Raw genomic sequence first — 14,183 nt, forward strand, 5'->3', positions numbered from 1 at the left:
TTGAGCCAAATCGTGCCAAAGGGCCCCACGCAGCACTCGTCGAGTGTGGAGGGCTGAACTTCGGCTCAGGAGTAGCTCAGGGTGGGGGCTTCTCAAACCCCGGTGTACAGCTTCGAGGGTCACTCGTGGGCTGCACGGTCAGCGTCTCGTGGTCACTTCAAGATGGCGTGCCCCACGCTTCCGGTCGCCTCCACGGGTCTCAGCTTTGCAGGGACTGTGGATCGGGCTGTTAGAAGCTGGGCAGGCTTGATCTCGTCGATCTCAGTCGCTCGAGTTCCGGCGGGAACTGCAACTAAGTAGACGTCGAGGGCTGGATGGTGCCTGCTGCTGCAGGGTGGTCACTCCTTGACCACAAGGGAGATTCTTCGGGCTTCCACGTTGAGATGGAGGGCGAAGGGTCCAGAATATCGTTTCAAATGTTTCTTCCAGGAAATCTGATGTGCATTGGCACTGCTCCCACTCTTATTCGAATCTGGTGGGCGTGATTACCTGCTAGGTCCCCTCCTATGGGTGGGACCCAGGAAGTGGGTGGATACACCCCCTTCCTTTGATCCAGGCCGCCCTGGCACGAGGGCTGGAGTGCCCCAGAACCGGTTTGGCCGGATTTTGCAAGGGGCAGCCTTGTGCGCCCCAGGCAGTGTCTGGTTTCTTTCAAACCTCCCTGCTACAATACACTATCTCCTGTCTGGAGGGCGGTGACACCCTCCTGTGACAGGAAACCCTTTGTCCAGGACCCCCTTGACTGGGTTTCGGTCAGCTCCAGGGGTCCAGACATTTGTCTGTGGCAGAGGCATCCATTTTGTGGATCTTAAGGCCTTTGGAGAAATCAACCGCATTAAAGTGAAGTAACATGTCTTACCCCTCTAGAGGGGTGGAATGCCATCCCCGTCGCCAGAACTGGCGAGGGGATGGTATTCCAAAGCGTATGACACCTTACACGACATGTTTTGATAAAGCCAAACCAGAGTTGCTAAATAACCGCGAGGATTATAAGGCACTTAATAGTATATGGTATGGCATTATCCTGAAACAGCTTAGGGATTTGTTCCCGACGGCTGCAGACAGGCTCAGCTCATGCTAGAGCTCCATCTCACATAAAAACCATGCACCCAGCCTCCAGGATTGGTGAGGCCTGTCTATAGGAGTGGCTCACAGGTTTACATGTGTCCAGATATAGGTTTAGACATAGGTATACTATATCTAAGCAAGGGGTGTGTACACCACCTTACCCCAGCTGAGTGATCAGCCAGTTGTGTCAATTTAAGAACCAGCCAGGGGTGGCAAAAGATATGCTGCAGCCCCTGGTAGGCCTTAGTGGCTCCTGTGCCCTGTGCACCTATAGTGCATTCTACAGGGGCTGACAAGGAGTCCATTTCCAATTGGTATGTGCCTATAGCACATGTGTCATTAAGTTAGTGAGAGAACAGCAGGCTGGGGGTCTGATCAGCAGGCCCACAGCCTCAGTAGTCGAAAACCAGTGAAGCAAAAAGCAAAAATTTGGGGTGACCATAGGATAGCAGACCCTACTCTCCTACACAACCCCCCCCCCCCAAACGCAGGGACATTAAACTAACCTTGACCAGATAAGTCTTCATGTTCTAAGTGGAAGTACCTGGAGAGACCATCTGCATTACCATGGTCAGTCCCTGGGCGGTGCTCCACTGTAAAGTCCATCCCCTGTAGGGAAATGGACCACCTGAGCAGTTTGGGATTTTCACCCTTCATCTGATTAAGCCATAAGAGGGGCTTATGGTCTGTTTGCACCAGGAAGTGAGTTCCAAACAAGTAGGACCTCAACTTCTTTAATGCCCAAACCACAGCAAAGGCCTCCCTCTCAATGGCTGACCAACGTTTTTCTCTTAGGGTTAGCCTCCTGCTAATGAAAGCAATTGGCTGGTCTTGACCATCTTGATTAAGTTGTGAGAGTACAGCTCCCACCCCCAACTCAGAAGCATCTGTCTGAACAATGAACTGTTTGGAGTAGTCAGGACTCTTTAGGATAGGTGCAGAGCACATGGCCTTCTTCAGGTCTTCAAATGCCTTCTGACAGCTAACTGTCCACTGAACCTTTTTTGGCATCTTCTTGGATGTCAAGTCATTTAATGGTGTCACTATAGACCCATAGTTTTTCACAAACTTTCTGTAATACCCAGTCAGGCCCAAGAAGGCTCTGACTTGTGTCTGGGTAACTGGAGGAGCCCAGTCCTGTATGGCCTGGATTTTGCTTTCCAGTGGCTGAACCTGGCCTCCACCTACTAGGTGGCCCAGGTATACAACCTTACTCTGCCCTATCTGGCACTTTGTGGCCTTGATAGTTAGGCCTGCCTTTTGCAGGGCCTCCAAAACTTTCTTCAGGTGGATCAGGTGATCCTCCCAGGTGGAGCTAAAGACAGCAATATCATCCAGATAAGCTGCACAAAAGTCATCCAACCCAGTAAGGACTTGGTTCACCAACCTTTGGAAAGTGGCAGGTGCATTCTTCAAACCAAAGGGCATTACCACAAACTGATAATGCCCACTAGGGGTAGAGAATGCTGTCTTGGCCTTTGACTCCTCAGCTAGTCTGATTTGCCAGTAGCCAGCTGTCAGATCAAATGTGCTCAGAAACTTGGCAGAAGCCAATCTGTCAATGAGCTCATCTGCTCTTGGAATGGGGTGAGCATCTGTCCTAGTGACAGCATTGAGACCCCTGTAATCCACGCAAAACCTCATTTCTCTCTTACCATCTTGGGTATGAGGTTTTGGCACCAGGACTACTGGGCTGGCCCATGGGCTCTCTGATGGCTCAATCACTCCAAGCTCCAACATCTTTTGCACCTCAGCCTTGATGCAATCCCTGACATGATCAGGTTGCCTGTAGATCTTATTCTTGACAGGCAGACTGTCACCAGTGTCCACAACATGGGTACACCAGTCAGTTTGGCTGGGTGTGAGTGAAAACATTTGCCTGTGAGCCTGCAAAACTTGTCTGCAGTCCCTCTGTTGCTGGTCAGTGAGGCTGCCTGCCAAGGCTACTCCATCAACTGAACCATCATCAGGGTTCTGAGAAAGCAGGTCTGGGAGAGGGTCACTCTCTTCCTCCTGTTCCCCATCTGTGGCCATGAGCAAGCTCATGTCCTCCCTGTCTACAAATGCTTTCAAGCGATTCACATGGATTACCCTGTGAGGGCTCCTGGGTGTTCCAAAGTCTACCAAGTAGGTGACTTCCCCTTTCTTCTCAATAATAGGATAGGGTCCACTCCATTTGTCCTGGAGTGCTGCTGGAGCCACTGGCTCCAGTACCCATACCTTCTGTCCTGGTTGGAACTCTACCAGCACAGCCTTTTGGTCATGCCAAGCTTTCTGCAATTCTTGGCTGGCCTCCAGGTTTTTGGATGCTCTTTCCATGTACTCAGCCATCCTGGAGCGGAGACCAAGTACATAGTCCACTATGTCTAGTTTCGGCTTTTTGAGAGGTAACTCCCATCCTTCCTTCACCAAACACAATGGACCTCTCACAGGGTGGCCAAACAAAAGTTCAAAAGGGCTGTAGCCAACCCCCTTCTGTGGGACCTCTCTGTAAGCAAAGAGCAGGCAGGGTAAAAGAATGTCCCATTTCCGCCTGAGCTTCTCTGGTAATCCTTTTATCATGCCTTTAAGGGTCTTGTTAAATCTCTCCACAAGCCCATTGCATTGTGGATGATATGGGGTGGTAAACTTATAGTTTACTCCACATTCCTTCCACATTGCTTTTAGATAGCTGGACATAAAATGTGTCCCTCTATCTGATAGTACCTCCTTAGGAAAGCCCACTCTTGAGAAAACTGCAATGAGGGCTTTTGCCACCACAGGTGCTGTGGTGGTCCTTAGGGGAATAGCCTCTGGGTACCTGGTGGCATGATCCACTACCACCAGTATGAATCTGTTCCCAGATGCTGTTTGGGGGTCCATTGGACCCACAATATCAATTCCTACTCTCTCAAAGGGGACCCCCACCACAGGTAGTGGTATTAGGGGGGCCTTTGTTGTGCCACCTGACTTACCACTGGCTTGGCAAGTGACACAGGAGCGACAAAACTCCTTGACATCCTCTGACATGTGAGGCCAGTGAAAGTGTGGAACAAGCCTGTCCCACGTCTTGTTCTGGCCTAAGTGTCCTGCAAGGGGAATATCATGGGCCAAGGTAAGGAGGAATCCCCTAAACTGCAGAGGTATCACCAACCTCCTGGTCATGCCAGGCTTGGGGGCTCTAGCCTCTGAGTAAAGGAGTCCCTCATCCCAATACACAGTATGGGTACCTTGGGCATCCCCAGCAGCCTCAGCAGCAGCCTGCTGTCTGAGGGGTTCAAGGGAAGGGCAATCTAATTGAGCCTGCCTCAGGTCTGCCCTTGAGGGTCCCCCTGTCCCCAGAAACTCAACCTGGTCAGGTTCAAGCTCCTCAGAGACAGTCTCCTCTTGGACTGCAGAATCAGTTTCCTCTGAAACCTGATCCTCAACCTGGGGCAAGGTGGAAGGCGAGGCCTTTCCTCTCTTGCTCCTTCTCTTGGGCTGTGGCTGGTCTATTGTCTCAAGATCCACCACTGGTTCAGGAAGGCACTTCTTAGCCTGAGCCCTTGTCATGGCAAGGACATGCTCTGAAATCCCTAGCATTTCTGCATGAGTCCTGTACTCCACTTCTGACCATGCTGAGCTTTCAAGGTCATTGCCTAACAGACAGTCTACTGGTAGGTCTGCACTCACCACAACTTTCTTTAGGCCATCAACCCCTCCCCAGGAGAAGTTCACAACTGCCACACTATGGGAGGTAGTGGAGTTGCTGGCGTTGGTTACTAGGTAGCTCTCTCCTAGTACAATCTGTCCAGGGTCCACAAAGCCAGGGGTCACCATGGTGACACTAGCACATGTGTCCCTGTAAGCTTGAGCCAGTTTCTCATTTATTAAGGGAGTCTGCCTGTATTTGCCCAGGTTAGTGGGGCTTACTGCAGTGGGCAACTCAATGTCCACATCATACAGGAGAACTGCCTGTGTAGGAATTCTGACTAGGCCAGATCCTACTTCAATACCCAGGGTCAACCCAGCTACACCCTTGGACTGTGTTCCACCACTGCTTACTGTACTTGGGGTTGCAGTTGCTTTAGGAGCTGTAGTGGTGGGAACTGGATTTGCCTTGGTGCACTCACTGCCTGTGAGAAGTTGGCCTGGTAGGGGATGTTTCCAATTCTGGAACCACCTACTACCTGACCAAACAATCCCTTATGGTGTCTGGTTGTAAGTCAACCTTATTAGACAAGCTATCCTAGGGGTAGCATGGACTAAGCAGCCTAAAGGCTTAACTTAAGAGGTCGTGTTAAGCGAGCTGTTTTACCACATACAATCCTGTAATACCAAATGAAAGGACACCACACAAGTATATATTATAAAAATATATGTGTTTATTACTAAAAACAATCCCCAGTATTCTTTATGAATAAAGGGGCACAAGCGTTAAATCAAAAAGCACTGTTTAAACATACAAGTTGCACAATTATGGATGAGGGCGGGTGGCCACTCAAACCATATACTAAACAAGTGGTATAAGAGATGCCACTCGAGCAGTGGTTAGGCCTAGGGCCTAGGGAATCGCTGGGAGCAGTCAGGACAAGCAATGCTGAAGTCGGGAATGGCCCTCGGGATTCGGGAGATGTGCGGAAAGCGCACGCATGCACCAATGTTAACCAATGGTGCGTAAAAGTCAAAGAGTTAAAGTTTAAGGACACTTCCGCTGAACCTAGAGGAACAAAACTTAACACACAGACCCTAGAGGTGTGCACCAGTGTGGGAACACCGGCGGAGCAAAGTTACCTCACCCACAGGAAGTGGGTGCACAGGGTCGAAGTGGCGTCGGGTTTTGACACGCAGGCTCTTGGTGCTTGGAGCTGAAAGGGCTGCAGGCGGGTTAAAGATGAAGTGTCCGGTGGAGTCCAAGGGTGGACTCAAGTTGTAGAGTACCTGAAAGCAGAGGGGACAGAGTCTGGGTCACTCAGCAGTGACCAGGGTGGAACCAGGACGGAACCAGGCAATGTCGGGCGCAATCAGGTGGTCGTCGAGGAGCTTCTCTCCGCTGTCACGTGGGCTCTGGGGCATCTGCGACGTCCAGGAGCAGGTCACGATCTGTCCCACGCAGGCTCTCACCGTCGGTGCAGTCGGCTTCAAGTTTGGAGCAAACAAGCCTTGGTAAGAGCAATCCACGCAGGATCGGAAGATTGCTTCTCACTCGGACCAGGAAGGTCAGAGTCGGGGCTCCTTTTCAGGGGAGCTGGTGTGGATCTGGAGCAACCAGAATCACAAGTCTTCTTAGGTAGTTCGTCGGCACAGGGACCACAAGCCAGCTGGCAAGTGACCGGGCCAACGCGTTGAGCCAAATCGTGCCAAAGGGCCCCACGCAGCACTCGTCGAGTGTGGAGGGCTGAACTGCGGCTCAGGAGTAGCTCAGGGTGGGGGCTTCTCAAACCCCGGTGTACAGCTTCGAGGGTCACTCGTGGGCTGCACGGTCAGCGTCTCGTGGTCACGTCAAGATGGCGTGTCCCACGCTTCCGGTCGCCTCCACGGGTCTCAGCTTTGCAGGGACTGTGGATCGGGCTGTTAGAAGCTGGGCAGGCTTGATCTCGTCGATCTCAGTCACTCGAGTTCCGGCGGGAACTGCAACTAAGTAGACGTCGAGGGCTGGATGGTGCCTGCTGCTGCAGGGTGGTCACTCCTTGACCACAAGGGAGATTCTTCGGGCTTCCACGTTGAGATGGAGGGCGAAGGGTCCAGAATATCATTTCAAATGTTTCTTCCAGGAAATCTGATGTGCATTGGCACTGCTCCCACTCTTATTCGAATCTGGTGGGCGTGATTACCTGCTAGGTCCCCTCCTATGGGTGGGACCCAGGAAGTGGGTGGATACACCCCCTTCCTTTGATCCAGGCCGCCCTGGCACGAGGGCTGGAGTGCCCCAGAACCGGTTTGGCCGGATTATGCAAGGGGCAGCCTTGTGCGCCCCAAGCAGTGTCTGGTTTCTTTCAAACCTCCCTGCTACAATACACTATCTCCTGTCTGGAGGGCGGTGACACCCTCCTGTGACAGGAAACCCTTTGTCCAGGACCCCCTTGACTGAGTTTCGGTCAGCTCCAGGGGTCCAGACATTTGTCTGTGGCAGAGGCATCCATTTTGTGGATCTTAAGGTCTTTGGAGAAATCAACCGCATTAAAGTAAAGTAACATGTCTTACCCCTCTAGAGGGGTGGAATGCCATCCCCGTCGCCAGAACTGGCGAGGGGATGTGTGAGAAGTTGGCCTGGTAGGGGATGTTTCCAATTCTGGAACCACCTACTACCTGACCAAACAATCCCTTATGGTGTCTGGTTGTAAGTCAACCTTATTAGACAAGCTATCCTAGGGGTAGCATGGACTAAGCAGCCTAAAGGCTTAACTTAAGAGGTCGTGTTAAGCGAGCTGTTTTACCACATACAATCCTGTAATACCAAATGAAAGGACACCACACAAGTATATATTATAAAAATATATGTGTTTATTACTAAAAACAATCCCCAGTATTCTTTATGAATAAAGGGGCACAAGCGTTAAATCAAAAGCACTGTTTAAACATACAAGTTGCACAATTATGGATGAGGGCGGGTGGCCACTCAAACCATATACTAAACAAGTGGTATAAGAGAGGCCACTCGAACAGTGGTTAGGCCTAGGGCCTAGGGAATCGCTGGGAGCAGTCAGGACAAGCAATGCTGAAGTCGGGAATGGCCCTCGGGATTCGGGAGATGTGCGGAAAGCGCACGCATGCACCAATGTTAACCAATGGTGCGTAAAAGTCATAAAGTTAAAGTTTAAGGACACTTCCGCTGAACCTAGAGGAACAAAACTTAACACACAGACCCTAGAGGTGTGCACCAGTGTGGGAACACCGGCGGAGCAAAGTTACCTCACCCACAGGAAGCGGGTGCACAGGGTCGAAGTGGCGTCGGGTTTTGACACGCAGGTTCTTGGCGCTTGAAGCTGAAGACGCTGCAGGCGATGTGAAGGAGAAGTGTCCGGTGGATCCAAGGGTGGATCTGAAGTGATGAAGACCTGAAAGCAGAGGGGACAGTGTTCAAAGTCACTGGCCAGTGACCACCGTGGAACCAGATTGGAACCAGGCAAAGTCGGGTGCAAACAGGTGATGAGGGGTTGCTTCTCTCTGCAGCCACGTGGACACGAAGAGGTCAAGGACGTCCAGGAGTCGATCACGAGCTGTCCCTTGAAGGCTCTAGCTGATGGCGGTGTCGGCAACTCGATTGAAGCAAACAAGCCTTGGCTAATGCAAGCCACGGGGAAAGTGAAAAAGGCTTATTACTCGGACCAGCAAGGTTAGAGCGGGTACTCCTTTCTACAGGAGCGAGGGCAGGTCTGGAGCAACCAGACCCATAGTGTAAATTGTAGGTTTCGTCGCCAAGATGGCCGCTGACCACGTGACAAGCGGCCGGGATGGCGAGTCGAGTGGCACAAAGCAAAAGGGCCCCACGCAGATCGTGGAGATGCTGGAGGGCTGATCTTTGGTGCAAATGCTGCTCGATTGTGGGGCTTCTCAAACCCCAAAGCACAGAGTCGAGGGTGCCTCGGGTGCTGCGCGGTCAGCGTCTCGGGGGTCTTTCAAGATGTCCGCTCCCACGTCTCTCGGTGCCTCCACGGGTCCCTTCTTTGCAGGGACTGTGGATCGGGCTGGGAAAAGTCTGGGAAGTTGGGTCTTGTCAGGCTCTGCACTCGGGCTCCGGCGGGAGGCGGCGGCAAAGCAGACGTCGAGGTGCTGGGTGGTGCCTGTGTTCACAGGGTGGCCCCTCCTAGGCCACAAGGGAGATTCTCTTCAGTCTTCTATCATCAGAATGTCGAAGTCCAGTCGTCTTCTTAGTTTAAAGGTGATTTCAGGATGATCTGCTGTGCTAGGGCACTGCTCCCACTCTTATTCCAATCTGAGGGGTGGATCTCCTGCTAGGTCCCTCCCTATGGGTGGGACCAGGAAGGGGGGTGGTTACACCCCCTTTCCTTTGTCCAGGTCTCACTGGAGCTGGGGCTGGGCTGCCCCAGAACCGGTTTGACCGGATTATGCAAGGGGAAGCCTTGTGCTCCCCAGGCACTGTCTGGTTTCTTTCAAACCTCCCTGCTACAATACACTATCTCCTGTCTGGAGGGCGGTGACACCCTCCTGTGACAGGAAACCCTTTGTCCAGGACCCATTTGGTCGAGTTTCAGTCAACTGCAGGGGTCCAGACATTTGTCTGTGGCAGAGGCATCCATTTTGTGGATCTAAGGTCCTTTTTGAAATTAACCGCATTTAAGCAAAGTAACATGTCTTACCCCTCTAGAGGGGTGGAATGCTATCCCCGTCACCAGAACTGGCGAGGGGATAGTATTCCAAATCGTATGACACCTTACACGACATGTTTTGATAAAGCCAAACCAAAGTTGCTATATAACCGCGAGGATTATAAGGCACTTAAGAGTATATGGTATGGCCTTATCCTGAAACAGCTTAGGGAGTTGTTCCCGACAGCTGCAGACAGGCTCAGCTCATGCTAGAGCTCCATCTCACATTAAACCACGCACTCTGCCTCCAGGATTGATGAGGCCTTCCATAGGAGTGGCTCACAGGTTAATATGTGTCCAGATATAGGTTTAGATATAGGTATACTATATCTAAGTAAGGGGTGCTTACACCACCTTACCCCAGCTGAGTGATCAGCCAGTTGTGTCAATTTAAGAACCAGCCAGGGGTGGCAAAAGATATGCTGCAGCCCCTGGTAGGCCTTGGTGGCTCCTATGCCCTGGGCACCTATAGTGCATTATACAGGGGCTGACAAGGAGTCCATTTCCAATTGTGGTATGTACCTAGGGTACATGGAATCCATTTTACAGAGAGAGCAGATGGCCTGGGGCCCTGATTAGCAGGGAACCAGGTCAACTAAGTCAAAAAACCAGCTAAACACAGGCAAAAAATCTGGGGTAACCATAGTCAGGTAGCCACCTTCCTACATAACCCCCCCCCAAACGAAAGGAGATAAGGCTATCCTTGGCCAGGTAAGCCTATATTGCCTGAGTGGCCATATAAGGAAGTACCTGCACTAGCATGGGTACCCCCTGTCTCATGGTCCACTAAGCAGTCCCTCACCCTTTGGGTATTAGAGGGTCTCCACCATAGGGAATCACTACCTTGGGTGTGTTTATGCAAAGTTAAAGGCTGGTTTGGATATGGAGTATTGAAGTGAGGCTCTACTAATTTAGGGCTTAGCTTCCTCCAATTATCTTCCACCATGTGTGCCTTTCTTTCTTTAACTGAGTTGCACTGTGCTCTCAGGGTCAACCTCTGGCTACCTAAAGCTGGAGGCTGGGTAACTCTGTTTGGCTTGCTGGAGGGACAGTTCAGGTTTGGGCCCCTTGGGTCCCAGGTTTGGCTGTGCCCAACAGAATCCATCTGTGGGAGATCCCTAACTGTTTTTAAGGGGGCTCCCTCAGGAGTTTTTAAAGTTTTCACCTTACTAGGGCTACTAGTTTTGGTGCACCTAATCTTTTGATGGGGGTGCTTTATTTGACAGGGGGCCCTCTGGGTCTCACTGTCCTTCTTGTCCTCTGCAGCCCTGGGCTGGCTAAGGCAAGGTAGAGAGGGGCAGGTTACCTGCTCCAGACTGGGTCCCACCTGAGAAGGGTCCACTGACATCAGGGGTTCTGTCAGGCTAGGCCCAACCACCTCTGGGGCAGTTCCTTCATAAGGGGTAAGATCAGTTCCCTGAGGAGGCTGATCCTGTCCTAAAGTCTGGTGAGGGGGAGATTTCTCTTCCTCCTCCATGCTCTCAGTTTGTGTGGAGTTATCCATCATTTCAGGTTTCACAACACACGTGTCAGTTTGAGTTTGGGCTGTGGCCATCACAGCCCCACCAACCTTTTCAGGAGGAGACTCAGTTTGGGTTTCTGCTGTTATCATAACAGCTTTGCTATTCTGGTCAGGAAGAGCTTTTGCTAAAGATGGGGCAGAGAGTTTCTCAGCCCTACCAACCTTTTCAGGAAGGACATCTTGAATTGGGGCTGTAGCCATTACAGCCCCACTAACCTTTTCATTGGAATTCACCATTCTAGAATGGGTTTCCTGTTCAACCTCAGCCCAGGCTGAGATCTCTAAATCATTACCAAGTAGGCAGTCTACAGGCAAGTTTGGTGACACTGCCACTCTCTTTGGGCCAATGACACCTCCCCAGCTGAGACTTACTACTGCCATGGGATGATTTGTTTGGATTCCATCAATGTTTGTAACCTGGTATGTGGCACCCGGTAAAAGTTGCTTAGAGGGGACTATGCCATCAGCCACCATGGTGATGCTAGCCCCTGTGTCTCTAAAAGCTTCAACTTTCAAACCATTGATGATGGGTTCTTGTCTATACTTGCTCAAAGTATTTGGGCAAGCAGAGAAGTTGGCAAACCCCATGCCAGTCTCATATACAAGATCATTGGGTGATGGGGACCTGGATAGGCCAGGGTCCACCTGAGCTCCAACAGTAAACCCACCCAGATTCCTGGGTGTGCTCCCACTTCCTGGGGGATTACTGCTGACAGTAACAGGAGGTGTTGAAGCTGGCTTTGGAGGTATATTTTCTTTATTGTTATTCTTGGGACAACAGTTGTCTGTTTTGTAATGCCCAACCTGTTTACAGGCATAACAATAAGGCTTTTTCTCAGTTGAAGAAGTGTCTTGGGACCCACCCCCATTCTTAGAGTTTTGGGGCCCTGGGGAAGTCTTTTCTTTATTTTTATCCCCACCCTTATCTTGAGGCTTGGTAGACTCCTTCTTCTGGTTACTGTCCTGATTCTTAGGCCTAATCCTGGTTCTGACCCATTTGTCTGCCTTCTTTCCCAATTCTTGGGGAGAGGTCAGATCAGAGTCTACCAGGTGCTGGTGTAAGAGCTGGTTCTGACAATTACTTAGGATCTGCTCCCTCATAATCAAATTATACAATCCTGTAAAGTCATGTACTTTGCTGCCATGTAGCCAACCCTCCAGAGCCTTAGTAGCACAATCTACAAAATCAGTCCAGTCCTGAGTCTGTGTCTTCTGGGTATCTCTGAACTTCAACCTGTACTGTTCAGTGGTTAAGCCAAACCCATCTATCAGAACACTCTTCAGGACTTTGTAATTGTTTGCATCCTCATGTCTAACAGTGAGGAGCTTATCTCTCCCTTTCTCTGAAAAGGAGTACCATAAGATTGCTGCCCACTGTTCCTCAGGAACCTGCTGTGCCATGCAGGCTCTCTCAAGAGCAGTTATCCACTTGTGGATGTCATCCCCTTCCTTGTAGGGGGGCACAATCTTTGTCAGGTTTCTACTATCATAGGACCTGGGTTTCTCTTTAGGAATATTGCTGCCACCAGTGGCATCTAAGCCACACAATTTTTGCTCTCTTGCCAAGGCAAGTTTAGCTTGAGCCAAGGCTACCTCCTCCCTCTCTATCTGGAGTTTGACAGCCCTCATTCTGGCCCTATGCTCTAGCTTTTGAGAAGCACTCATGCCTCTCTGTGATTCTCTGGAGGCACTAGAAACATGAGAGTCCCCTGAGGGAGATCTCACTCTTCTGTTGCCTGGGAGAATAACATGTTGGGTTCTGGGGAGGTGCTGGCCCTCTCCATTCCCCAGTAGGTCCAAGTTGGCCTGGCTAAGCCTACCAACTGGAACCTGGCTACCCTGATCCTGTACTTCTAAGTCCTCAACATCTGAGTCCTCATCCAAGTCATCATCATCCTCCTCTTCAGGGGGATCAACTACAGGGGGGTTCCCTCCATTTCCTGTGTCTAGGGAAGCTGCTTTAGCCTTCTCTAAGTCATCCTGTTCTAGGATTTCTACCAGGATTAGGCAGGTGGGGCTTCTGCCCCTTTTTAACCCTCTTGCTTTGCACAAGGCAATCAAGTCTCTGCGGGTTAATTTGTCATATCCAAAAGTTGCCTGGGTAAGGTCAACTGTCACAGGAGTAGACCCTGAGGCTTTTCCTGTGTCAGACATGGTTACTAGTGAGGTGTAAGTGGTGCACTTACCTACACTAAGTGTTTTCCTACTGGACCTTGCTAGTGAGTTGTAGTCAGGGGTGTGCTAATCCCTTCAACCTACAACTACTAAGTTCAGTAGAACTTAATATGCTAAGCTTTTGATTTTATATGTACCTAGAGGTACTTGATGTGATCTTTCAATTTGATATAAAGATTGCAATGGTAAAACAACAGCAAGCTCAAATCCGCACCGCTGCTCACCAATGTGAGAAGTTGGCCTGGTAGGGGATGTTTCCAATTCTGGAACCACCTACTACCTGACCAAACAATCCCTTATGGTGTCTGGTTGTAAGTCAACCTCATTAGACAAGCTATCCTAGGGGTAGCATGGACTAAGCAGCCTAAAGGCTTAACTTAAGAGGTCGTGTTAAGCGAGCTGTTTTACCACATACAATCCTGTAATACCAAATGAAAGGACACCACACAAGTATATATTATAAAAATATATGTGTTTATTACTAAAAACAATCCCCAGTATTCTTTATGAATAAAGGGGCACAAGCGTTAAATCAAAAGCACTGTTTAAACATACAAGTTGCACAATTATGGATGAGGGCGGGTGGCCACTCAAACCATATACTAAACAAGTGGTATAAGAGAGGCCACTCGAACAGTGGTTAGGCCTAGGGCCTAGGGAATCGCTGGGAGCAGTCAGGACAAGCAATGCTGAAGTCGGGAATGGCCCTCGGGATTCGGGAGATGTGCGGAAAGCGCACGCATGCACCAATGTTAACCAATGGTGCGTAAAAGTCATAAAGTTAAAGTTTAAGGACACTTCCGCTGAACCTAGAGGAACAAAACTTAACACACAGACCCTAGAGGTGTGCACCAGTGTGGGAACACCGGCGGAGCAAAGTTACCTCACCCACAGGAAGCGGGTGCACAGGGTCGAAGTGGCGTCGGGTTTTGACACGCAGGTTCTTGGCGCTTGAAGCTGAAGACGCTGCAGGCGATGTGAAGGAGAAGTGTCCGGTGGATCCAAGGGTGGATCTGAAGTGGTGAAGACCTGAAAGCAGAGGGGACAGTGTTCAAAGTCACTGGCCAGTGACCACCGTGGAACCAGATTGGAACCAGGCAAAGTCGGGTGCAAACAGGTGATGAGGGGTT

This window comes from Lissotriton helveticus, unplaced genomic scaffold (assembly GCF_964261635.1).
Source record: "Lissotriton helveticus unplaced genomic scaffold, aLisHel1.1 SCAFFOLD_392, whole genome shotgun sequence".
Taxonomy (NCBI): Eukaryota; Metazoa; Chordata; class Amphibia; order Caudata; family Salamandridae; genus Lissotriton; species Lissotriton helveticus.